Source organism: Epargyreus clarus, unplaced genomic scaffold, assembly GCF_041222505.1.
Source record: "Epargyreus clarus isolate Ecla_fem2 unplaced genomic scaffold, WU_Ecla_fem_2.2 ptg000006l, whole genome shotgun sequence".
NCBI classification, from domain to species: Eukaryota; Metazoa; Arthropoda; class Insecta; order Lepidoptera; family Hesperiidae; genus Epargyreus; species Epargyreus clarus.
In genome coordinates this window covers 9902515-9928793 of record NW_027332214.1, presented here as the reverse complement: position 1 = coordinate 9928793, position 26279 = coordinate 9902515, and the positions used below count along the sequence as shown (strand labels likewise).

At 34.9% G+C, this 26279-nt stretch overlaps 1 protein-coding gene and 1 long non-coding RNA gene across 4 annotated transcripts in view; one reads left to right on the top strand and one right to left on the bottom strand.

The window, feature by feature from the left end:
* The window catches only part of LOC140742932 (uncharacterized), a 239611-nt gene that overhangs the window by 101589 nt on the left and 111743 nt on the right, over positions 1 to 26279 (bottom strand). The window lies entirely within an intron of this gene.
* pros (homeobox protein prospero) overlaps positions 1 to 26279 on the top strand; it is a 134912-nt gene that overhangs the window by 4250 nt on the left and 104383 nt on the right. For all 3 annotated transcript variants that reach the window (XM_073074013.1, XM_073074012.1, XM_073074014.1), the window contains exon 2: positions 5065 to 5118. The gene's annotated coding sequence lies outside the window, so the exon portion shown is untranslated. The remainder of the gene's footprint in view (positions 1 to 5064; positions 5119 to 26279) is intronic.

Here is a 26279-nt window from a genome sequence, read left to right as displayed (position 1 = left end):
AATAAAGATTTTTTGTTTCTTTTGTTTTTTTTATTGGAATGTACGCTTGTATTTTGGTAAGTATAGTGAGTTTATCTTTTTTTATAAGTCAGTATTGTTTTTCCTGTTTTTATTTTCAAAAGAAACCAATAGAGCTAATGTAATTGAGCGCCAGTTTTCTTTGTTAATTTTAACAATTAGGCAGTGATTGCACCTAAGTTTATGGATTTGATTGTTCATATATATAATGAAACATACATTTGCAATTATTCTACTTTAACAAATAATTTTCTTTTTCTGGTATCTTTTCATAAAAAAGGGCGTTTTCAAATCATTGCATTAGAACTTATTACTATAAAATCATAGCTTGCAACATTTTTTTAAAATTTAGAACTGCATTTCCATGGTTTAAAAACCAAATTGTTATTTGTTGATGATTTTTTTTGCATTGACATAAAAATAAAAAAAATGGTGACCGTCGCTACAAGTAACTCGTAAATAGATATGAATTATGCTATTCCTCATAAGTTTCATTTTGTTCACACGATTTATCCCCTTTGTATTACATACTTAACGTTATTAAAGAATATGGGGAATATTCCTAATAACCGGTTTAAAATACAAAGCGATTGTAGAAAACCTTTTACGGTTGATTATGTTACGTTTTAAGCTACTATTAAATTTATTTATGTGCTACATTTTATATTTATTGAGTTCTTTTTCCACTACGATACGCATTGTTCATTCTCCATATTTATTTTCTTCTTATTAGTGCTTTTAAAAGATTCCGTGGATAACTCTAGTAATGATGTTAATTCCTGCATTGATTCGAATTGTAGTATTTTGCTCTGAATTTGCTTTAGAAATATTCATCTGTGAAATGATATCTAATAGACCAGTGGAAATGCGAGCGTTAAACCTTCATATTTATTAATATTGAAGAAAGAATGATATTCGCACACGGTGATCCATTACATAGCTATAACTTATACTATACGATAAACAACGTGAAAAATGATATACATTTCGCACAAATTAAAGTTTTAAAATATTGTATTCTTCTGTTACGTAATTGAATACAACACAATGTTACCTTACAATCTATATCGTTAGAAGGAACATTTTTAAACATAAATGTAGGAAACCCAGTATTTTTTTTTTTTGTTACGAATGTATCGAAATTATTATTTAAATGTTTAAGCTTAAATATAACGAGATTGTTGCCCCGTAGTTTTGTGAATAACATTTATTGCATTGATTTTAAGTATGAATAAACGTAGGTAATACCTACGTAATAGAATTTCTACATTATATTATATCTATCTGATAAACGCATAATATTAGTTAGCTTGAATACAATATAATATAAGTTATTTATGTGAACGCGAAAATAATCGATAACTACATTAAATACTATGAACGAATAATAATGACAATGTTTTGTTAAAATCAATCATTTTAATTTTGACAAGAAAGCCATCTGCCGTCGGATAGAAATAATAAGACTCAAGTGGATTATATTTCCGATAAATTTGTACAGATGGCGTTTTTTAACGACGCGTACGCAACTTTGTAGTTATATCGTGATTTTAACAGCCGAATACAGAACCTCCTATTTTACGAAGTAGCTAAATGATATGATTTTAAACCTGTCTACTAAATTTTATGTGATACGTATTGATGAAAACATATTATTTGAAGTGACGATAAGTAAAATATTGTAATGTTTACTGAACGCCATCTATCCGTAATATCCATATTACAACGTATTTCAAGCATCCGTCACAGATGGCGCTGTTCGTTGTATTAGTTCTATAATATTCCGCTAGATGGCGTGAGGCACCGTCGCATACGCAGCTAAGTTGTAATGCCGAGTTTTTATCATAGATGTCGCTGTGATTACGTCAGCTTAGATTTTATTTATTCTTATGTTTCTTTTGTGATCTTTATTGAACTTCATACAATATTGACTACAAGTAGATATTTTTTTATATTAAAATATGCACAGATTGAACTAAGGATCGGAAAAGTTATCCATACAATTCTATTCGTTGATACAATCCCAATATGACAATTGGAGATTCTGAAACAGTAGGTAAACTATACCGCAGTTGACTGGATGGTAAGGAAGGAGGCGTGGCTAAGAAGTAACAACTTATAAGAAAGTGGGCGTTCCTAAGTTATTGTGAATCTACTGTATTGTAGCTTTACAAATACAACAGGAATAACAAAGGTTTCACAAGCAATTTATGGGAAAACAAAATTATTAAATAAAAATAGATTTAAACATTTAAGTGTTTACTATAAGCATCGAAATTGCATCTGAAACCACATCGGGCTAATGTTTTACCTACTTCCCTAAAGAATGCGTATCTAATATTTATTTATACTTTTAGTAGCTTCATTATTTTATTATTCTTATAAATAGGCCGTAGTGCAATATAAAGTGGCCAGTGTTTCATACAACATAAAAGTTTTCTAGAAGTCCAACAGATGGCGTTGAAGCGTCGCAAGCGCATACATAGTGTTGTCGATCATCATCACTAGATGGCGTTATAAGTCTACGTTCTCTACTCTAAAATATCTAAATCGTTTTTGTAGATACACATGACTTAACTTAAATTTCGTAAGACTTATTCTAAAAATGCGTAGTCATTTCTATATTCAGAGCGGACTGGCAGTTTTGCGCGGACTATACTGACCTATATAAATCGCATATAAGCCAATACGAATATCATACACATATTGACATTCAATTGTCTTAAACTTATTGGTAAACCAAACATACTAGTGATTGGTTGAAAACTGGGTCATTTATTGGAGGTAGGTAACATTTGAACTGAGTGGGCGACGTAAGGAACTGGGCGTTACGAGTTTAACAACTTCTAAGAAAGGGGGCGTATGAAGACGTGGGCGTGCATTGGATTGGTAGAATAGATATTGTTTAGACGCACTCGAGAGAATTCTCAAGAGAATTGTGTCGTAGATGTCGCTACATATACTTACATAATATGTTAATTAATTATTTTCTGTTTCTACGTTTTAGGTAAAACTTTTTATTATAGTCGTCACAATTTAATAGGCCCATTTTGACACATGACATCGCTAGACACTGGGCATGTTATATACAAATCGATAACCAAAGAAACAGATTTTTACCACAAATCGATTACAACCCCACATTGTATTGTATAGATTATTTAACATTTTGTAAACAGAATATTTATTTAATATTTTTCTATCATCTAAAGATTTAATAAAAAGGAGAAAAGAAAATAAATTCGAGTGTATTTATTCATGTTTAGAAGATTAAATAAAGCATCGCTCGTGCTATCGTAAACTGTATTTTTTTTCGTTTTTTTCATTCATTAAGAAACAAAGGGTTGATTATTGTGTTTTGATTTGATGCAAAATGGATAAATAATTAATTATTGGTTATTCCAAGTGTTCATTATTTGAAAGTTAATCGATTATGGTTTCTTCGAATATTTTGAAGCCACACGCTCTAGAAATCACGTGGTCTTAAATTGCCTACTAAAAAGATAGTATAAACCATGAATGACATTAGGATTGCATATGTCAAAATGGGCCTAATAAATTGTGACGTCTATAAATATCTGAATATGCCAACATAAGACTCTTTTAGCAATATGACTTTATATTTCGAAAGTTAAGAAATAAAGTAGGTGATTTAGGATGCCTACTTGTACCTTGGAGTCTTCAAATGTGAAGTCTACTATGAAATCATAACTTAGCCAGTGTGATAGATCATTTGCCTAATCCTTCTTATTCTCAGAAGATACCGTTGTCCAGCAGTGGGACAGTAATTGTTTGGATGTGGTAATAATAACATTAAGAATTTTCAATGTACCTCCCTACCTATCATTGCCTATGTGGACATTTAATTACGTAGGTAGAAAAAAATATTTTTGGAAACGCTTAAAATGCATCGAAAATGAAAAAAAAATCTCTGTTATTACGAATACGAGTAGCTTTTTATACTTGGAAACCCAACTTTCATACTTGGAAATTACAAATTAATTATATCTTAGTTACAAATTTCTTTATCTAATAATTTCAAAGACTCTACAAATCCCAAAGACAAAACTCAATTTATAAAAATTGAACCATTTGCAATTCATATCGTAAGCCCTTTTAAAGTATGACCTCTAAAGGCGTAAACAACAACTCCCTTACGTAACACCACTGCAACACGAACACACGAATCACACACGAAAGCTCGCGTAAGATAGTGGGCGTGTCCAAGAAGCTTACGAGTGGGGGAGGTTCTAAGACGTTGGGGGCGGGGCCTAAGTTTGTTGAGAAACTCCTTGTGTAGCTTTCTTGTTCGAGTTTCGGCTTGTATCAAATATTAATCTACATTTTCTTGTTTGTACCGTGACGTCACTGGGCTAGAAATGAATAGGTAATTTATATTACTTTTGAATCATTTTAATATTGTTAAGCGTTATTTTTCGTTTTTATTATTTCATTATATTTACTCGTAATACCATCAGTAAGAAACTGACGCACAATAGTTGGTCACTGCCGCCCATGGATATTGGCAATTAAATAAATGGAGAGTTCAAATAACAATCACATGCATTACTCATAGGTAGGGATTAAGTATCTTCTACTTAAAAATAAATATTTTTCGATTAAATAAAACTTTACCTAAACAATATTTATTACTAAACAATACCTGAATATCTCTAAAAACCACAACACAGCAGACTGAATATTGCTATAATTACATACAATAGGCGTAGATACTTAGAGGTAGCGCTATAGACACTCTACGGAGATGACTCTACCTTGCAATATTACATGTTATTATATATTGCATATGCATTGCAACTCCTCTGGTATTGCATTTCCATAGGTGGCGTTGACTACCTTCCATCAGATAGCACATCTGCTTAATCGTTAGGTTAACCAGTAAAAATGAATAACAAAAACATCACATAAAACACACACAAAAATTAATAGTGCAATTAAGTGACAATATAATTGTTTCGAAGACAAACATAGGTAATAGGTACCTATTTTAATATATGTATTACTAACCTTACAAATCATTTTCAGACAATCCCAACATCGACTGATCTCGTCTCACCGGTGAAAATCCTTCGTAATAAGGTAAGTTAGTACCTACTACATAATAATGGTAGATTTCTTAAAAGGGTGAAACCACAATATCTGTATAAAGTCCTTGTAGGGCTCCGGGACTCGCAGCGATGCTTAGGTGAAGGCTTGTCGAATTAAATCGAGGTTTTATTACTTATATTGGGAATCGGAGAAAAATAACGTTCTTTTTTTCTTGAGTAGTCAGAAGTAGTCCAATATATTTTCTTTTTAAATATACAAATAAAGTATAAAAAAGGTAAAAATATATAAAAACCTATTTCTATTGTCAGCCAGCAGCCTGCATCGCCAACAGTCCTTAAAGTATTTTAATGGAACTTCCACGAAATGGCATATTACGAAGGTGGTACCTTTGTGGTTCGACTCCGGCGGCACCACCGCCACACCTATTTCTGTCTAATAACAGCAGTGTTAGGCGCTGCTGTGTTCCGGTTTGAAGGGTGTAGTAAGGAAGACATACTTTTCCGACGCGTTCCAGCTTAGTCCTCAGGGGTAGCGGCGCATCTGTGACCGACCTCAGGTAGGAATATCTAATCCTATCTGGGGTTGATTACAGATGTCCATGAGCGGCAGTAGCCAATTACCATCAGGTGGACTGCATGCTCGTCTGCTACTCCTATATTATATTACCATATTCAATGAAAAAATACGCGTCGAATCCGTTATAAGGCAATATCTTCAAAACTTATTCATATTAGGTTCCTACCTATTTAAGTAATACAGTCCTAATTCTATATAGGTCTAGGAAAATCTATGTACGTACCTACCTACAAAGATATAAGTAGGCTCAAGTGTTTGCAAATTCGCAAGAATCCGCTACAACTATTCAAAAAAAATATATATACAAATATTTTTGAAGATATACCATCAACCTCGATTCTATCAAAGAATAACGCCAACTACACCACTCGAACGATAACTATGTTTCTTCTGAAGTATACACAAGCACGTGATCAAACTTCAAAGCGTAGCTGCAACAAATGTTCTGAATACCTATACCAGAAAGCATTTCTAAAACCAAGAGGAAAAAGTCAGAAAAAATATATATTTCATAAAGAATAAAGCGGCAGACGTGACGCCGCGGTCGCGTTTCGTTGCGAGGGCTGCCAGATCTAGATTCTGTACTCCCTAAACTAGTTTTGAAGGTACCGGGTTCGAATCTAATAGGACTCTTTTGTACCAGTTTAAAATCAAATGACGTTTACAATATTTAACTAGCAAACGAGTATATCCCGTTCGTAAGTGGTTACTGCCGACCATGGATATCTGTAATCAATCTCAGATAAGATTAAATTCCTACCTGAGGTGAGCCATGTGCTGCCCCTAAGAATAATAATAATAGTAATAATAATATGCTTTATTGTACCCATAAAAGAAATATACACAAGGAAAATTATAATTTTTAAAAATACAATAGGCAACCTTATCGCTAATCAGCGATCTCTTCCAGGCAACCTACAGGGTGCGGAGTTAAAGTAACAAGAAATAGAATAAGAACTAAGTTACAACGCCTCGGATATTTATGTTTTCCATCATACCCTTTAAAGCCGAACACAGCAGCGCTTAACACTTCTATTATTAGGCATAATCTATGCCTAGTAAAGATTACTCGCTCCTAACAAGAAAATGTAACCTTTTGACAAGTGTCACTGCCATATATTTGAGTGTTTGAAAAATATTAAAAAAATGTTGTTTTTAGATCATTTACGAATGTAACGATATTTCTTCGCACTTTTTCTTCGATTACGTGTCTTAACTGCGCATGTCAATGTCAATGTCATTGTTCCGCGTAAATTACACTATGACAGCCATTAAACGGCTGACAGAATTGTCAGCCGTTTAAGTAATTTAATGTCTTCCTTCAATTACAAGGCGGTGAGATATATATACTTATCTATGTTATTAGGCAGAATTTGTTATGGCGATGGTGCCGCTGGAGTCAACCCACAGCGGATTTTAACCACCTTCATGTTAGCAAGTGGTAAAAACAGTATTGTTTAATTTAGGTGGTATCACCGCCAAACCTATTTCTAGCGTGAAATAGTTCTTGCGTTTCAACTAAATAGCTAACTTAATTATTAGGCGTCTATGTAAGTCTTCAGGAGTGAGAACGCACTGTCACACACTATAGAGTTTTTTATATATAATATAGGAGTAGCAGACTAGCATGCAATCCACCTGATGGTAAGTAGCTACTGCCGCCCATGGACATATGTAATCAACCCCAGATAGGATTAGATATTCCTACCTATGGTCGGCCACAGATGCGCCGTTACCGCTGAGGATTAAGCTGGAACGCCTCGGAAAAGTATGTCTCCCTTACCACACCCTTTAAACCAGAACACAGCAGCGCTCAACACTGCTGTTATAGAATTCATAGTTCCGAAGTTAGATCTAATCAGGCTCTTTGTTTATCTTTGCGTGTGTCCATCCACACAGTACAAGGCCTATTAGGGCTGTGAGTATAGAATTTATTATTAAATCAAATCTTTAATTTCCAACTTTCGAACAACGAATTGGCAACCCTACCACGTAATGATCGCTAAGATTCCCGCTCCATCGCACTCGGTTCTTAATTCGAACTCCCTTAATGAGATCCACCTTCGTGTCTGCGTACAATGGCGGCATGCGTGCTTTCTTTTTTATTTCTAAACCGATTCAAGGACCCATTCAGCCTTCAGGGTGTTTAAAAAGATGCAGTTTAAGTAATGATTTTACATGCATGCCTCGGGGAATGAGGTTGCCGCTTTTAATTTCGTTAGTGGGTTATTGTGTGGGTCTACGGTCTTGGCTTGCAGGTTAGGGAAGCCTGTGTCTGTGTCTGTATGTACAAAACTGAAACGGGGTTATGTCTACCTATGTGTGTAATTTGAAGTTTTTTTTAGAGGAGTGCAAACATACAGTCAACCTGATGATAAGTGGCTACTGCTGCCAATTGACATCTGCTATCAATCCCAGACAGGATTAGGTTCCTACCTGAGATCAACCGCAGACGTTACTATCCATGGACTAAGTTGGAACGCCTCGGAAAAGTGCCTATGTTTCCCTTACCACGCCCTTCCAACCAGAACTGAGTAGCGCTTATTAACCTACCATTATTAGACAGAAATAAGTGTGACGGTGGTGCCGCCGAAGCACCGAAGGTTCTATCACATTTATCTAACACTAATCCGCATAAGAACCGAGTGGCAGATGGTAGAGATGGTAGGGTATTCTCTAGGTCGTGACCCTAGCCCAGTAGTGAGACATGAAAGACTCGCAAAAAATAAACATTTGTTAATATTTTCTATTAGTAGGGATCGTACTACTTCATACTACATAGGTGCGTCATACTAAGTAGGTACATCAAATCAATTAAACCAAGCCTCTTGAAATTAAATGATCGGAATTTTCCGGAAATATATTGCCATATGAGTTATTGATTACAAACTAATCTAAATGCCTTAGGGTGGGTGCCGGTACCTACGTGCAACCCCGTGCATAACCTCTATTTAGAGAGAGGAAAATTAAATCTATAAATGGGCTTTGAGAAATTACTTTGTGGAACTTGCTTTTTTATATAACCTAAATAGTAGTCGATCTTGAAGTCCAAGTGATGTTAAGTGGCTACTACCTCCCATAAACAACTGCAATCAACCCCAGACAAGACCAAATTCCCACCTGAAGTCGGCCTCAGATTCGCCGCTACCCCAGAGGACTAAGCTGGAACGCCTCGGAAAATTATGTCTCCCTTACCACACCCTTCAGATCAGAATACATAAGCACGTAACACTGCCAGAGTTGTATTATTATATTAAGGCCATAAAAGGTGCCTACGCAGCTAAATTATAAAGCATACCACTTCTTTACAGTCACCACACCATAGGTAAACCTTTCAACTTTACCAGCATAACGGAGCTCTTATCCCCGTTCCGTTGGCTACGGACTTATCCGGAAATCTGAGAAAGTGCTTTAGAAGCCGTAAACGGTGCGCTAGTAAAAGACAATTTCAAAAGGCACAAACGTCCCCAAAGAGGTACATCTAGCTCTCCATTAAACGGAGAGGCAGTGAGATGCGGCTGCGATTACCGGCTTAAGATCCCGTCAGCAATTACCGCGATATTGCCAGACGCACTTTGTTATACCTCGGAAATGTATATGAAGACGAAATGACGCGAAAAATTGTTTTCAGAAATCTCTCCGTTTTAATCAAATATGCCGGGGCTGAAATTAAATGTCTAATAACGAGTAGATTTGATGTAAAGTGTTTAAGTAATAGGACTCTCTATACATTTTGGAAGGTAGGACCGTGATTCAACTCTGGAGGCACCATCGTCACACCTTTCGTCACATAACAGCAGTGTTTAGTGCTGTTGCGTTATGATTTAAATGGAAGTATCGTAAAGCAAATTTAGTTAAATAAGCCGTTTCAACTTACCACAGAGATAGCAAGAAATATGTGACCTACCGCAGGTAGAGCTCCAATTCTATCTGTTGATTCCAGATGTCCATGGAATTAAAACATGTTCAATTGCTATTGAAACTCTTTTGATTTTTTACCATTAAAGCAAGAAATAGGTAATTAATTTATAATTTTCTTGTATTTATAACAATTTGTTGTACACAAATGAAAACTCAAATATCTAGGTACTTATTTAATTTCCTTAAGTTTGAAAGTCCTTTACACATATGCAAGAACCTGACCAGTTTCCCATTCGATTTCCACACAGAGGAGGGAAAAGAAAAACACAATACACAAGCTTGGAAATTGCTTTGTGAAATTTTCTCAAGCGGAAAACAAATGCGAACGCCTTAGCTGACGGAAATAGCCCCTTAAGGTGTTACACTTAGGAAAACAAGGGCTTAAGTTGTTTTTCTCACTCAAGCAACTCGGAAAGGAACAAAGAACGTGAAAGAGCACTCGTTTCTTCAAAACTAGGCACGAAAAGGACACGTTTTAATGAATTGTCTCACTGTAAACGATAATCGATAAGCTATATAACTCTCTTACTATATTCATGATACATACTAATAATTTAATATTTAAAGTTCGTTGATATTCAAAGATATTTAATACACGAAGTTACCAGATGTTTTTTTTATATTATAGGAGTAGCAGACGAGCATGCAGTCCAGCTAATGGTAAGTGGCTACTGCCGCCCATGGACATCTGTAATCAACCCCAGGTATGATTAGATATTCCTACCTGAGGTCAGCCACAGATGCGCTGCTACCCCTGAGGACTAAGCTGGGCCGCCTCGCAAAAGTCTGTCTCCCTTACTACACCCTTCAAACCGGAACACAGCAGCAGTAAAAATAGGTGTGGCGGTGGTGCCGCCGGAGTTGAACCACAAAGGCTTCTACCACCTTCAAGATACCACCACTAGAGTTACCAGATATATTTAAAAATGAAAGCTCGTAATAAAGGATCTTCTCACAACCGTTTCTTCTCACAAAATGAGAAGGGCAAAATAACTATATTATTTATATTATAACTAATTTATCACGCTGGTCGTGCGTGGATTTGTATTTTGACTTTACACATACATGACAACTTTTATTAGAGAACTCTCAGAGATGTACGTTTCTGCGCTAGTAAACTAAATAATAATAATTCAATTATAGTGTGCTAGTAATGGACGTAATGTTTAATGTAATTTTGTAAAGACTTTAGTATCGTTGAGAGACATACGATTCACTTATTGGACTACGACCAAGTCCAATAAGAATTAATTATTATAAAAAAATATGTTATAACGTTAATGAAACTACTACGAGATATTAAGCTTTCATGGATCGTTGACACTTTGTTAACAGCATTTAAAAATTTACTTCAAGTTATAGCCTATCTTTCCTCGCTCGTGGTACAGCGCGTCTCTTACCAATTCTTCCATAACAATTCTTACACATAATGGACTGCAGTAATTGCATGGAGTATGACCGGACGATGTAATTCTATATCATTACTGTAAATGCTTCAACTGTATTTCAGGAAAGAACTAGGAATTTTATAAACAAAATATTTCGTGTTTGTTTCGTAACTGAAAATGTATATTTTTTTGGAATAGGGTTGGCCGCATTATCATAGCTACAAGCGAGCTTTGGTATCATAAAGAAATATAAGCTTACCATTCGGTCACCCATCCGACTTTCGACCATGCTTGACTGTAAGTACAGTACTTGTAGATCGGTTAAGATCTATACAATCCACGCACTTTTCGCACTTCGTACATATATGCAAAGAATTTGAGTACCTTTCTCTTATGTTTGTCAGCCGATAATATTTTCTTTGGTGGCTATTGACGACCAAATATAAATATTTAAAATATCCATTTTTTTTTTTTAAATATTAAATTTGAATTTCGTCGACAAACAAAAACTAGTATGTAATAGGGCCTTTAGCGTACCTAATAGTGAAATACATATGATTTGAAAACACAAAGCTTTTATGGTTAATATTTTCATGTAGTAACATGAGAACATTGTGCTTCATAATCGAAATGTCAGTTCAAATTTCATGAAAATATTCATAGCACAAAATAGAATGGATAAATTACCGGATATCGAATAAACTGTAATATATTTTCATAATAGAGGATTAGCAAAGTCGGTTCTGCATCCCCTGAACCAGATAAGACCATAACCAATCAATACCATCAATACCAGATGTAATTAATACCAGATAAGATTAGATTCCTATCGGAGATTGGTCATAGATGCGTTGCTACTTCAGAAAACTAAATTGGAACGTAACATGTTTCTCAAACCGAAACATTGCCTTCGGGGTTTACCATTAAGATTCTACCTTTTTATTAATAATTATATTGTAGTATCTATTTACATGCATACTTATGAATTTATTTCAAGCAATTAATTATAACTATTGTCTTTTCTCATTAGGAAAAATATAAAAAGTAAAATATTTTTAACCACGTTTATCGTATAAGAATTTTCGGTAATACATTTTAACACACGCGTTAAAATTCGCACCAGAAGGGTCTTACAAGAAATCATACAAAACGTACAATAAATATTCGAAAGCCGAGCGAAAAACCGTCTAACGGTGGAAAATAATTCGAAAATTCACGTGAACAGGACAAAACCAAAGACGCTCTCCTAATTACTTGTTCGCTGTTATGGCGGTGTTAATGCGAAAACTTTAAAACTCTTTACCACGCCTTTATATTCGTAAGTGACGACGCGTGAAGTGTTAGCACCCAAGTTGGCGTGTAAACGTATGCCTACACTTAACATGTGTACACAGGGTGCGGTATTGTGTGCGGTTTCGCTGCGTTCTTATTCGCTTTCGTTTGAGTTAAAATATAAGATATAAATCTCCAGCACAAAGCTGCGTTATCACGAAATTTTCATAATATTTCAAGTTTCTCTTGAAACCCGTATAAATTAATATCTATTACTGAATTATCAAAAAAAAACTTACTAAAGATACTGAAAGAAATTTCATTCACATTATTAATTAATGACTATTTTATTTACCATATTATAATAATAAACAAAACAAAGAAGGTTATAATTACCTTGTGCTATTAAAATATTATGAGCTGCAACAATCGAGAAAGGGAACAAAATCAGAATTATGCCATGAGCGGTACAATAATAAGCATTCGAAAATTACACTGAGTATTTTCCTTTTAATAAAAATTGCTAAGTCACTGCAAAAACGCTTTAAATTTCCCGTTATACCTATAATTACTCACGCGGCGGTAAAACCCAAATTCCCCGACCGTATGTTTCCACTTTCTCTTCTCAGTGTCTCTATTGAATTTGCGACGTCTCGCGAGCAATTTTCTAGTCGTGCCAACTTGTGGTATTAAATGTGGCGTTTCTTTTGTGCGAAACGCCTACTCATGTTGCGGAGGGCTTGGAATTTCTTGAATAGTTTCTTGGAAAATCGAGGTTAATATTTAGTGACTTGTTAGTCACAACGGTGTTAGTAAGTCGGGAATTATGTCGTGTATTTATAGAACGATTTTGTTTGTGTAATGGAAATGCCGGCACTGATTCAGTTGGTTTTACCTCGGGATCATCAAAGTATGTTTGTGGACCAAAAAATCTGGCCATCTTCTAAATCGGCTCTGAGTTTGAAAATAAGGCCTTTAAGAATTAGTTTTATATTTTTTTGTTTCTTAATTGTGATAACGCAATTGACTAGCAATTTGACTAACACTATTACTAACATTACCTAAAAAATGATTATAATAAGATCGAAAAATGCAGTAAAATTGGAAATATCTTTAAGTCGGATTTATGAATTTTATGATGTCTTGAGTAATAAGAGTAGCTGTGATAGGTATTGAAGACAATATAATAAAACAGTAATTATGGACTCTGTCTGAATTAAATTAATAATTAAAAAATGCTAAACTATACGACATAAATAAATAATTACTGATAAACAAGAATTATAGCAGTATTACTAACTTCATTCAATTAGCCATTAATCAAAACCACATCTCTATTTGCATAGTCACAAACAAAACGATTTAAATATTCAAACTAGATAAAAAAGAAAAAAAATGCAAATCTTATCTTTTATTCACATTTACAATACGCTGTAATTACGGTCACATTGAATTGACATATCTACCGGATCAGATAAAGCAGGTATTGCTCCAACTTGTGGCCAATTCCCATCTAGACACACGGTAGCGTGGCAGTCAAGTTCTATAAAAAAGAACTTGTGACACAGCAGTCAGCACCATATGCCACACTACAGGAACCGACACGATCCCTTAATAACTCAAAAACTATTAACGTTAGATATATGGAATTTGGTTTATTTATTTAGACCCCGTATGCGTATTACAAATTAATTATCAGTTGCCTAAACGGTGGAGGAAAACATCGTAAGTAAACCAGCATACGTGAGAAATCTTAAAACAAAAGTTTTCAAATGTATGTGAAGTCTACCAATTCGCACTTTACCAGCGCGGGCGACTATCGCCTAATCCTTCTCATTCTGAGAGGATGTTCGTGCCGTGGGACAGTAATTCGGATTGATAATGATGATGATTTAGATCCCGAAGACTGATTACCTTGACCTAAGATTGAATTTCAAATTATATAAATGTAGTCCAAACTGTTATTGAAATATAAACGTTTAAGAAGTTATTGTTACGATTCACTTTCCGGCGACTTCAGGAAACGGAAGCGGGCCGGCCAATGGGCGGGCGTCACGCCTCGCGCTCCGGCATTATGTCTACACCGATTGTTGTGTAAGATATTGAAACGTATCGTCGAATTATATTATAAAATTGTATATTATCGACAAAAAAAAAAGAAAAAAAAAATAACTGCATCTACATGTGTCGGGAGAGAACGGTTAAAATCATAAAATAATGTTGAATATGGTGTAGGTTTTTCATATATTTATACCTAAACGATAAGACAGACGTGCTACCTGATCGAAACTAGTCAAGGTCGCCTATGGATATTTGCAACACCAGAGGAGTTGCCGATGCATCGGCGAAAATTTGAAGGAGAGCTCTTTTTGCACCTTTCTTAATAACAATTGAATATTATGTACCAAAAATAAATAAAATATATTGAAAAAGGACAAAACTATTAATTGCTCTACAAAATCGCGTTTTTTAATCATAAAATAAGGCTGTATATTGTATATGTATCAAATTTATTAAATTAAAAATAGAAAAGAAGAAACGACAAAAAATCAAGTGCTCTACATACGAGTAGGTAAGGAATAGCGCGTATTAAATGAAAGCCCCGATTTTTAGAAATTAGGTCTAATTTTGTCCTTTTCATAAATAACAAAATTCGCCATTCGATTATAATCATATTTTTCCCTGATAATACATACATTATGCGATTAATTTTAACATTTATGCGATTAATTTTATATTATAAGATTTTATGCTATGCATAAATAAAAAAACTTTTACGTACACGGATTAAAGCTTTATCATCTGTAGGTATCATATTATCTGTAGATTGAAAATCTGTCAGACACAGATAATAGTCTGTGACTCCGGGAAGCGGAAGCCAATGTGCCCAATGGCCAACCGTCACGGTTCACGCGCCAGTATCACTGTTCTTGCATGTGGAACAATATGTAATACAATTTAATATAAATATGTAAACTACCTTTACCTTAATCTCAATAAGTAGGTACCTATTTACGGAGTGCCATGACGTTGGTCTTCAAGAAAAGTACAAATGTAACACCTAGCCAAAGCCGGGCATTGACGACTCCCTTGGAGTTGCAAATGTCCATAGGAGTCGGTTACTGCTTCTATATCCTTTCTTATAATAACATTTCATAGCATTAGTTACAGCTAACGTGTGTATAAAATACTAGCTGACTCGGCAAACGTTGTGTTGCTATATAAATAGAAAAATGTTAAGGGTGAATAATCCTTATCACTTAGGGGTATGAAAAATAGATAGTAGCCGATTCTCAGACCTACTGAATATGCATATAAAATTTGGCGAGAATCCGTAAAGCCGTTTCGGAGGAGTACGGTAACTAACATTGTGACTCGAGAATTTTATATATAAGATTTCTAAGCATTAGTTACAATTAACGTGTTTATAAAACATTTTATAAATTTTGTACCATATTTTTTCAAATACTGCTTATATCCCTTCGAAATATGAATTTATTTGAAAATATGAATTTCGAAATATGTAGTTATTAAATTTATTATTGTTTTAAGGTATATTATTATGTAAGTAATAGTAGTAAGTCACATACCCGCTTACATTAGAAGCGTGCCGACGCTGTGCAACAATGAAGTAATTATTATTACACCATCGTCACCGTGTCCAGGTGCACGAAGACAGATGGCTTGGGGTCGCGTGCTCTTATTGTAGTGGAATGCACTTGGGGTCGTGGGCTATACCGGTCTACGGTGTTTAAGCAGGTTCAGATACCCTTGTTACTATGTGGTTATATATTAAGACAGTGGTAAGTTCAGGATTATACTAGTATCTCGCTCTAGGGCGCTTAAGCAGTTCAGATACGAGTACCCTTGTTGCTATGTGATATATATATATGTGGTACCTATTGGATCTACTAAGACTACTGTTTCGTTAAGATTCGTGTTAGAAGCTAGTTGTTAGGTTTCAAATAGGTACTGTGTAATGTTAAAACAGATTTTTAACATTAACATTAATGATTAACGATTAACGTTAATGAACTGCTTAATTTTAAAACAGATTTTAAGCATTTAAAAGATGTGAACTATAGCAGATACCTATAAGATGTAGTCGGCGAAGTCCATAAAACTGATTAACTGATCTAAAACTTTTGACAAAAAACATTATTTATCGAAATTACGTTAAATTATTTTCTAAGAAAATTCGTTAAATTATATATCACAATTTGTAGATTTAATCATCGTTACAATACTGTCGTGTCGTAAATAATTTCTATCCTACTATTCATGGTATTCTTGAATACAGAATTGACATTTTTTATACGGTAGTTTCAGTTTTAAAGCGTATAGAGTAGATAAAAGACTTCCAAATTACTGACAGGAACTATAATTTTTCACATAATTCATAGTTTTCTATCTGAATATAATATACGGACAAGTGTATGCACTCTTGTATCCTATTCTTCGTGAATAACTGAACAAACGTAAATATCAAACAAACTAACATATACCTAACAGACATAGCATTACAACACAGGCTGAGTTAGAAGCTAATTTCCTTTAACCGGCACTTAGCCTCATAGGAAAATCAACGTCAACAACGGCTTTAGAAAAAAGAAATAATAATCGGCAGAAGCTTTGTAGGGTGGCCGCGTGCCAGGTGAGGGCCCCCTGTCACTCTACAATAATACTTATTATTATAACTCCTTATTATTTCTTGTTTTAATTGTCCCCCCGACTTGCCTTTTACTCTTTTGTTTGGGTTTAATGGTGTTTATTGTTTTGTAATGCGTACGCGTGCCGGCTGCGTCTGCAAGATTTTCAAAGGCAATTTAATTTCTGCTTTCCTCCATTTTGTTATAATAACACCGTAATTAAGCGTATTGTGAGCTATGGTCACTTTTTTGGATGTTTGTATGACGCTAGTTAGGTTTTTGAGTTTTTATTACAGTGTACCTACAGCGTAGTTTTTCTAGTGAGATTTCAAAAATTGTTTCCATTTTAAAATAAAATTTACATCTTTAAAATATGAGCACTTTCTTATTTGATTGTATAAGAAATTAACAGAGTAATAATACTCTTAGTAGAATACAATTCCCCTTGCAAGGACTAAATTAGGACTAAGTTGAAATGCCTCGGATAAATGAGTATTTTTTACCCAAACTCTTCAAACCATAACATGACAGCGGCCAGGTGCTGTTATTAGACAAAAATAGGTGTGGCGGTGGTTCCGCCGACGTCGAACTAGAAATTGTTCTACCATCCATTTGCCTTACTTCAAAAGAAAATATAGAAGCACCGCCACTAGATATAAAATGTTGTTGTTGTTGTCGTTTCCAAATATGAAAAGTGCTATACCGCCCAAAACGCCTGATCTATTAGGCTTCTAATATGTTTAAGTATTTGTGAAACAGACATTTATTTCCCAAATTCTTAGACTCAATGAATATTTATTTCCCAAATAGTTATCCAAAGTTAACGAACATCTATTTTACAAATACTTTAACACACACACACGCATCTCAATGATTGATTCTTAAGCTCGCATCTGAAGATGTTTGCCCAAGTTAAATTAGTTGAATGCCATTGGTTTCTGCGTGACAACGGACCCCACATGTCGGCAACTTGTAATTGCTTGTAAACTTGCCGATCGAAGATTTATACTTCATTAACGAAGTATGTCGGCATATGTAGATATATAGATATATCTATCTACACATGTGAGATAAATCGTATTGGATTCGTTAAGAAGATGGTTAATTAAAACATATTTTTGTCTATATTAGGCGTAATGTGTGTTTAACGACAGAATCATAATCGAAATCATTAATTTTAAATATTTATAAGGTTTTTTGAAAACTATAACGAAATAGGCTTAAACTTTGGTAGCTATTGAGTAGCTTAAGTGTTAATTGTTTTTGTTTGAAAAGTTATGATTACGAACGAATTTCGACGATTGGGTGACATTTCTGAAAAGCTCTAATATAACCTACCTATCAGCCTGCATTACATGAAATACAACTTGATTCTCAGAATGGTAGGGTTAAGGCAGCAATGGGCCGATGATGAGATATACCATGAACGAAGAGTTTTTCTTAGTACTCCTATGCAATCAGTAGTTTCAAAAAGGATTATTACATAAAACAGCTTCAGTAGCCTGACGAACGAGTAACTGATGAATATACCACACGTGTCTTTGTCACTTCTCTGTCAAAAACCCCATAGCATTTACTCGTACATTTAAAATGTATTCGCATGTTTTCAAAACGTGATTTTCTACATGTATTAAAAATGTCGCGATTCAAATCAACGAACCCCGCATTTGATGTTTCGAATGCTTTAAACCTTAAATGGTTCAGACAACATCGAATGAGTTGACATGAACGGGAAAATTTGAATGGAAGTCCGCGTTTCGCAAAAGCTAGGTCCAGGCAAGGTATACAAATGTTACATCTGTTATTAATATAATAAGTATGAAATTGCATTTAAAAACATGTTTGTCTACTAAATGAAAGAAGTACCTTCTGCACGAGGTCCATAAACATACCTTTTTATAATATCGAAATATTCAAACGAGCACATATTCCACCTGATGATAATTATAAGTGATCACTGCCACCCATGGACATCAGTAACAGTATGAAGGTGGTAGATCCCCCTGTGGTTCGACTCCGACGGCACCACCGCCACACCTATTTCTGCTTCATAACAGCAGTGTTAAGCGCTGCTTTGTTCTGGTTTGAAATGTGCGGTAAGGGAGACATACTATTCTGAGGCGTTCCAGCTTAGTCGTCAGGGGTATTTGTGGCCGACCTCAGGGAGGAAAATCTAATCCTACCTGGGTTAGATTACAGATGTCCATGAGCGGCAGTAGCAACTTACCATCAGGTCGACTGCATGCTCGTCTGCTACTTTTATATTATAAAAAAACAGCTTTATATACACATATCATAGACACGTTGCTACTGAAGAGGATTATGATGATCACGTCATATGTCACTCAGCCGGCATCCATACATTTCCATTGATCTTCATATTAGAAATAGGTGTGACGATGGTACCCCGGGACGAACCGTACTGGTTATACTAAATTAAAACCTATCCAGGGTCCCAGTTTGAATTATACACTAGAGGAAAGCTTCATAAAAGATCTAGCACAGGTATCAGAGATATCAGTAAAAAAAATCTCAAAAATGTGTGAAATCATTAATTTAGCATAGCTTTACTCCTTACCAAGTGCCCAGAGGTAATAAAATCTTAAATACATGAAATGTCCAACGAATAAAGATAACGAGTGGATGTAGGTACAAAAAACTAAAGTTCATCGCCCTCCAAAGTGCCTCCTGTGCGCAATGTGTTCCTGTTTGACTATCAACATGGGATATAGAAATGTGATACTGATAGAAACTGTGGGCGTATTGACTTATCTAAGCTGTGTTTATGTCTCGGCAAGATTTTTAAGTGCCACGAAAATGCTACAAAAAAATACGTATTTCTTTGACGTTTAAAAAATGAAATGACGTTTTCTGTGCATCATGCATACATAGAATATTATTGCCGGCTAGGATTTAACCCAGAACTGTCTATATTTAACTATCGTTATATTATGTTCATTCTTAAATCAATTTATTGTTATGTTATGCCATGACAGGATTACCAAGTAATTATTTTATGTACAAAGGAATAAGAATAATAATTTTAAATATATATAGATTGTCTGTAAAATGTCGGGAATGAATATACAATAAAAAAAATATATAAAAAATATACTTCTCTTTCGTTACTTTACAAAACAGTATAATTAACACATTTACTAACAGTACTTTGCTACACTTCTTAAGAAGTCTATTCTTATTAATAATTGTCAAAATTTGTTTCTGAAACATAAAAAAAACGCAAAAAAAAAAAAAACATTTTTTTATATTGTTGGCAAAATATCTATCGGCATTTTATTCGAATAAAAAAATCGTGACACATGTTAAGCGATCGGAAGTAAAGGGTTAAACAAAAATGGATTGCACGAAAAAATGGCTGTTGATTCTGTTCGGAAGCTATTAAAGTAAACAAAGTGATAGATAAAAAAAATAAAAAAGGAGCAAAAACATGCAAAAGCTGTTTGGCGGTAGTTTGCAAAGTCATAGATAACACACCTTGGCGTGGATCGGTTTTGGGGATCCGTACTCCGAAACAAAAAACTAAACTGTTGTTTGTTAACCGTTTCTCTATCTGATCGGTCATCTTTTTGTTTTGGTTTGCTTTAACATATCATTATAATTAAAAGAAATATTAAATAAACTTATGCAAATAATTAACCCAATAATTATATTAATGTCCCTAAATGACGCTATAATAAATATTTTAATACTGTTATGACACGCGTGGTTTACTTACTTTTAGACTCTCAAATAGAAAATTTGGGAAAAAATATATCACCTAATGCATGCTATTTTTCTAAAAAAATATGACTTGATACATATAATTGTGCCTGTTTTTTAAATTTTAATATTTAAGTTCCATTAAGATCACACAATTTGGACGGAACCCTCAACCGCGAGCCCTGTTCGCACTTGTCTAGTTTTTTTTAGTACGGAACCGTCAAGCACGAGCCCCGCTCACACTTCTCTCTTTTTTTGGTTGCAAATGTTTAGACGAATGTTGGCCCCACTTAAACGGAACATATGTCAGATTTGTGCGCGTGCGCGCCGTGAAATCAAACACCTTTCGTGGCATTTGCGATTGCTGGCTTTGTTTCATTGATGTATCCGAGTAACGTACTTTTATATTGTGTCTAAAGATTTATTGGGTTAAGTATTTGGTAGACATTTATTAGATATATTTTACAATTTAAAGGTGGTAGAACTCTTTGTGGTTCGACCCCGGCGGCACCACCGCCACATCTATTTCTACCTAATAACAACAGTGATAGGCGCTGCTGTGTTCCGTTTTGAAGGGTGCGGTAAGGGAGACAGACTTTTCCGAGGCGTTCCAGCTTAGTCCTCAGGGGTAGCGGCGCATCTGTGGCCGACCTCAGGTAGGAATATCTAATCCTATCTGGGGTTGATCACAGATGTCCATGGACGGCAGTAGCCACTTACCATTAGGTGGACTACATGCTCGTCTGCTACTCCTATATTATAAAAAAAAAAATATTGTTTTTGTAACTATAGAGCCAAATATTTTTAATAGTGATTTGAAACAAATTATTTATCAATAAATAATTAATGTCAAATTATATAGTTAAGAATAAAAATATCTTTAATTTTAAAATTAATTATATATTTTTTTTTTTTTTTTTTTTTTTTATAATATAAGAGTAGCAGACGAGCATGCAGTCCACCTGATGGTAAGTGGCTACTGCCGCCCATGGACATCTGTAATCAACCCCAGATAGGATTAGATATTCCTACCTGAGGTCGGCCACAGATGCGCCGCTACCCCTGAGGACTAAGCTGGAACGCCTCGGAAAAGTCTGTCTCCCTTACCACACCCTTCAAACCGGAACACAGCAGCGCTTAACACTGCTGTTATTAGGTAGAAATAGGTGTGGCGGTGGTGCCGCCGGAGTCGAACCACAAAGGGTTCTACCACCTTTAAATTATATGTTTAAAATGGGCCTATTTAAAATCGTCTTATTTAATAATGCAGCTGACAACATGACTTATAAGATTCCCATGTGCACAAGTGTAAATTATCGGAGGATAAAAGTATACATACAATTAAATGTACATACTTTACGTTACAAGTCTGACTAGGATTGGAATATCTCTTTATTCCGATGATATATATTTAAAGTAAATAGAAACAAGAAAATCGTGCTCTCACGTCACAAAAGCTACTCTTAAAAATATAAAATAAAAACATTTAATTAGATGGAGGGCATGCCTAATCACCAAAGCATCATATCGAGTAGAACTAACCCTCCCACGGCTTGTGTTTAAGATGCACATGTCGCGCTCCTTTGAGCAGAAAATACCACTTAAGGGTTAAGTCGTGCGCTCAGTTATAGAGCGAAAGCGTTTTATACTTCAAATAAAAATATCGTAATTATTTGTTTTATTTATTCTTTTGCTTATTATAAATATTGAAGTAAGAGAATATTGTAAATTAACTGAAATTTACTGAAAAAAACTAGCGTTGAGTAAAGAACATAAAAAATGGCTCTACATGATTTAAAATGGGTAAGTCATACAAGTGTCCATTTCTTTTGTGTGCCGCACATTCTATGAACTATTACGATAACTAAGCGTATGTATTAAAACTACAATGCCGTTTATAATGCGATGAAATAAAATTAGAGGCAATTATTATTTATAATAATTACCTCAAATCGCTTGATGACAATTATCAAAATTCTAACAAGAAGCATTCCAACGCAAGCCAAGTCACGCAAGCAAGGACAGGAAGTCACAACAATGCAACTATGACCTTAAGTAGGACTTTATCCATAAGCGACAGTACCCACTTAACACCAGTCTGCAAGGTTTACTACTTCTATATGAATAATTATAGTTTAAAAACTGAAACCCACGCTAAAATCGCACAAGGATAATCGTTAATCCTGAATCCTGACGATCCTGATGAGGAGAATAGGGTAAAATCATTGAAATAGTGTATTGTCATCAGTTCTTGATAATTGTTCAAAATATTAAATTAATTGGATTGTTCAAAGTGGGTAGAAATCGAGTTCAAAGATTCCGTTACATACATACATAGATACATTGGTACATACATACAACCCAAGCTAATAAAAGCGTGTTAAATACACTAGCCCACTTTGTTTTGTACACTTCTAAATTATAAACTAGGCTTCATCCTTCACAGTGTCCAAGCCCTTATCCTATTATAGCGGTGTTTGCTCGAGAAATACAGTCTAAGACGTTTAGGGCAGGGTCGTCACGCGATCGCGCGGTCATTTGTTAGCGTGATACCGGAATGCCGTTTTCACGCTTTATGATTTGTTTTGGAAATTGAAAATTATATGAGGTAATTTATGAGGCCGTGTTTATAAGGTATAATATACCTCATAAACTGAAATTAAGATGTTTGTTTTTACAAGTAAACTAAGTAGTGAAGTAGAGAAACTAAGTGATAGAAACCGATTGGTTTCTATCACTTATTAAGCTGATTAGCTTTGTACACTTGCAATAGTAGGGGAAGTGCCAATAGTTAAGTTTGATGTTTCTTTTTTTAAGAGACTGAAATTAAAAAATTATACCTATATATGGAGGTAGTCCGTATGGAATATATGTAGGAGAATTGATAGGTACCAATTAAGTTATATCTACTAGTGAACTAATAGGCTGCAGAGATGGCCAAAATCTTCACACCGCCTAACAGTGGTAGAACCATGAACCATAAGCTGCAATTCTCCACCAATCTATAGATACTGAAGCAACGTGGTTAATTCTACTCCTCCTCTGAGTTGGAAGCCGTGCCCAGCAATGGAATAAAAACAGGTTTTGCAATCAAAAACTGCAATTATTATATAGTTTTATGTTAATACCGTGCATCGACAACCCTACACGACGTTTATCTTAATACTCAAGTCTTACAAGATTTCCTCTCTCGAATCCGAGCCCCTATAAGGGGCCGGCGTCTCACCCAATTGCTTCACTTTGCACTTGAGACCTCTTGTTTTTATTTAAGTGTCAACGCTCCACTTATTATAATATTCGGGGGATTTGTACCGATAAATCGACGATCTGTGGGATTTCCATATTATCAGGAATTTTTGTTTTAAGTAAATTATCATTGCTGCTCATGGTTACCTGAAAAAAGATTCTGCATACGATGAGAGAACCTTAAAAATTAAGCTGGATTGTTGGATAAGACAAAAGTAGACAGAAGTAGAAGAGCCTCCTCAAATAAACAAAGAAGGGTTTTTAAAATAGTTCTGTCAAGGGTTTTGACCATAATTCACCGTGCTAACCAAATGCGGATTGATAGAGTTACTAATAACCCTACTGCGGTGTTTCGTTATGGAGAAGAAGCATGCTTTCATATAAACAGCATGCTATTCCCAAACTGTTGATAATAATCTGGCTTATCATACACCAAAGGGAACCTCGCACTTTCTTTCAAGATAATTAAATAAACTTCCGGAGAAAGTAAACTATCTATTTTTTATACAATCCATTCCCTCTCGACTTTCTAAATCCCTCTGAGGCTCCTCAGTATGGGATATGCTAATGATATTTTTTTATTAAATCATTTATGATTTTTTTTTGTTATAATTATGTCCTATTATTAAATCCTCAAAATCCCTTTATTTTAAGGGTATAAGAAAACGTGAAATTAAAATGGGGAAATACAAAATTTAAATTAAGTTTAGAAAGTAAGGTGCTGCTTATGACTAAAAAATCTTCCAGGAGACCTGTGATTCGAGATTGGTTATCAACTAGTAGATAAATAAAAACGTATTTTAATTTATTATCCGCCACCAAACGATTCTAAACATAAAATGTACCTCCAATACTACTTACACTACTGAACAGAGCGACAGTAAAGCTATTTTAGAAGCGCAGTGCAAAAAAGCATCTATTACGTCACCACAGCATCTATATCACAAGATCGTGGTACAAAAAGGCAGAGCCGCACAAAAAGGCACACAATAATAGAAACAAAACAGTGGCGCGAAAGTTTCACGTAGCGGCACATTTTACGCATTATCTAGCGCGAATTGTGAGCGAGCGCAAAATTCCTGGACCAGCGCTTCTCAAAGTGGTCGTGACCTTAAGTGATTTGAGGGGGGTTCCAGCAAATTGACAAACGATTTGTCTGACCCATAGATAGCTGACATTCGATAGAGATTTTTTATATTATTGCGGTAAAAAAGTCTATCTGAGAACGCATCGCATATGTGTGTCTCCCTTACCATATTGTTCGAAATGAGGTGCAGTGATGCACTGAATTAAAGAAACAAATAGTGTATCAAAGGTAATTTTGATAAAGGAGTCAATATTATCTTTCATACTTTTTTTTAATAATTATACCTATGTTTTGCTATCACCTAAGACATCATGTCCATATTTTTTAGACAACTAAATAAGGAAACAAAACTCGAAACCAAACAACAGATTTTAAATTCGGAACCTCGACCGAGTACGATGAGTACGTACTCAATTCATCCTTACTACGGCGGAGACTTTGAAAAGCGCTGCCACTATTTGCGGATCGAGAAGACAAGCTTTTAATATTCGAGGAATGGTGGAGACAATCCTCTTAATCAGGGTGCAGACAATGCGCGAAACGAGGCCACGCACATACGAGATGATTAGCCGCTTTGTTGGCGAGTGTACCGCACTTTTGTTACCAACTGTACCGGGCCCGGGTAACTTTAGCTCATATGGATTGTGACGCTGCGAGAGCCCGTAATTGCTCGGCTTTATTAAAAATGTTAGTCTGTTTGTAAGAAATAATTGTACGGCTCGCTAAGGCGTGCTGTTAAGCGGTGATGGACGGTAATGAGGTAGTGTAGTTTACATCAAAGACAATGGTCAATGTTATGCTAAGTATTAAAGGTTGTTAAAATCCGTGAAGCATTTTAAGCTATAGGACGTGCCAAAATAAGTCTTACATATCTTCGAAAAACAGAAGTTGGGTAAAAATTAAAAGTGGTCGAATTTGTACTTCGGTCATCTCTGCTGTTTAACATTCGTATGGACGCTGCTGTTTTGGTTCAAAAAATACCACTTAGTCTGAACAGATTTTTATTGTTTACAAACAAAAAACGATTTCTATACTACGTGGTACTAGACACCAAAAACTGAATTTTAAATTTATACCACTTTGCGGAATCGAACACAGTTAACCGGTATGTTGACAGCTGTGTCACGCGGATCTTCATTATTTACTTGACCTCAAGGGAGTTTTATGCAAAATTACCCTACTTCATACAGAATCCTTGCTTTATTAGAAGTTTATTAAAATATCCCAATAAATATACATATTATTTACTTACTTTTTTTTACTTACAAAAAATATGAAACAGTCAACAGAAATTACAAGAGAAAGACTTTTTTCTAAAATGTATATTTTCTG